This window comes from Malania oleifera, chromosome 4 (assembly GCF_029873635.1).
Source record: "Malania oleifera isolate guangnan ecotype guangnan chromosome 4, ASM2987363v1, whole genome shotgun sequence".
Classification (NCBI taxonomy): Eukaryota; Viridiplantae; Streptophyta; class Magnoliopsida; order Santalales; family Ximeniaceae; genus Malania; species Malania oleifera.
The window spans coordinates 18,451,795-18,454,537 of record NC_080420.1 but is presented as its reverse complement, the minus strand read 5'-3'; positions in this window follow the sequence as shown (position 1 = coordinate 18,454,537).

Genomic DNA, 2,743 nt, shown 5'->3' with positions numbered 1-2,743 from the left:
GTTGACCGGATATAATGTTTAGCATATGTATGTGCGCCTAGTTTCAATCAGCTCCTAAGGAATCTCATCAGATAGCCGTAAAAAGAATCCTAAGATACCTAATAGGGATAATTGAATTAGGACTATGGTATCCTAAGGACATTGGTTTTGAAATAATTAGTTATTCAGACGCAGATTATGTCAGTTGTAAAATTGATAGGAAAAGTACAAGTGGGACTTGTCACTTTCTAGGACAGTCTCTTGTCTCTTGGTTCTCCAAGAAAAAAAATTTCGTAGCCTTATCCACCGCTGAAGTTGAGTATGTGGCAACAGATAGTTTCTGTGCACAAACACTTTACATGAAACAACAATTAAAAGACTTTAATTTAGAGTACTCAGTCATACCAATTAAGTGTGATAATACAAGTGCAATAAACATTTCCAAAAATTCGATATCACACTCAAGAACTAAGCACATTGATATAAGACATCATTTTCTAAGAGATCACATACAAACAGAGGATATAATACTTGAATTCATAAATACAAATGATTAATGGGCGGACCTTTTTACCAAACCTCTTCATAAGATAGGTTTATATCAATAAGAAGAGAACTCGGACTATTACATAGTAGAGAAGTGGTTTTGGAAGGATATAAGATAAATAAAAAGGATAAAATCAAAATTTTTTGGAGAGGTCAGGTGACCGAGCTCAGTGACCTCGGTTGAATGAAGTTCTATTGACTTGTGAAAATTGAATTTTGTAAAATGTCAAGCGACCGAGCTCGAAATCTCAGGCGCCTAAACTGACGGGACTTTATATATTTTAGCGCGAAAACCCTAACTTTTTAGATCCCAGTCTACTGACCTCTATTCCATCACTCACCCGAACCTCCCTATCTTTGATCTTCCTTAGCTCAAAACCTAAAAATCCTTCAATCAAAGTGAGGAAATCAACCTTCCAATTCTCCTACCTACAGATTTCTAAGGTTTCCTTCATCTTTCACACATCAAGATGCCTCGCACCAAGACAACGACAAACTGAGGTGCCTTTTCAAGGAGAAATACTAAGTGTTGACCTTATAGGTCACGCTCAGTTTTGATAATGACAAATACTTGTTGTATTTAATGGGTGTTTTAGGATATGTGCAGGTACACAGTTGGCATATCAATATGATGGCACAAGGAATTGAAGTTAAGACCCAATGTATGTTGTATTTAATTTCATTGTTCTTTAAGGGTCTGTAATAGTAAAATAGGGTTTGGACTATAATAATCATACGCATCACTTGCATGGTATGATAGGTAAGCTCAAAAAGAAAAAGGCCTAGAATGACCCTAGGAAACTTACACATGCACATATATGTTTGGTGAAATGGATAGGGTGATTGCATGATTAAAAAGAACTGAAATGCACTTAAGTTGCATGTTCGGTTAACTATACTCTTAAGTACATTTTCACCCGGTTAACCGAACCAAGACCGAGTCAACAGTTTGACCACAACCTAGTTGACCGAGCCCGGCTCAGTATATTTCACCCAGTCAACCGAACACCCTAGGAAGTCAACAATTTGACCTTATGGTCGACCGTGACAAAATTGCATGCCAAGGCCCTGGTCGGCTGAGTTCCCACGTGTGAGAACTCAATGCTCTGGTCAACCGAACTAGTTAGTTCAAAAGCTCCTGGTCGACCAAACTGCGCTAAAAAGGAAAATCGCCCTTGGAACTCCATGCTCGGTTGACCGAACGTGTAGTTTATTTTATTCCCGATCGACTGAACTAAGCACAACTCAGTTAACCGAACCTCCTTTGGTCGACCGGTCCTCTCAGATTGCCCCAATGTTTTTACCGTGGTTATATTATTTAAACGGGGTTAATTTACTTAAAATATATTAAAAATTTTATAATAAGTCCCTATGTGTCTCGGACAACCATAATCAAGGGGAAGTCTATATATACCCCTTCATATGGAATGATTAGCAACAAGATTAGCAAACTTGATTAGTGGTTTTCTCTAAATTCCAAAATCATTCTCTCTCACTTCCAAGTATCCCACACTCATACTTACCTTGCCATATTGCCAAAAATCCATTTGTAAGTTTGATTTGAGTGTTCTTTTCCTACAAGGTTGCTCTCTTAAGTTTGTGATTGTTTGATATATTTTATTTGAGAGTAAAGCCTCAAGTGTCCTTAGGGGACTTTATTAATAAATCTTTTCAAATTATTTTCAAATATCTAGTGTATTTCATTTTGAGAAATCTTTGGAGAGATATTTGTTTTTGTGCTAAAGATCTTTGTTGCAATATTCCTTGAGTAATATTATTTGTTGAACACAAAGATCAAATTCTTTTTGCAAACTAAATCTATATATAGATCTTTTGAGCTTTATACGTTGAGAAAATCTATTCGTTGAGATATTTGAGGTGTTGCTAATATCTTTGTGTGAGCATTGTGATTGAATATATTGTGTGATACAAAGATCATATTATTTGCACTCTCTCGCACTCATTACAAAGCTTGTATAAATATTTGAGAGTAGATATCTAAGACCACATTGAGCTTACTTCATTATATCATTTGGTGGTGTATGTGATTGGTTGTATTGGGTACATATCTGCTTTACATAAAAGCATAATCACTGTACCATTTTATTGTGAACATACTGTTGTGTTTCCAGGTGTGTCCTGAGGGGGACGGTAATCTAGCCCGGTAAGGATTGATTGTAAAGGTTGAGGTCAACCCTGTGCTAATTGACCTGATTTG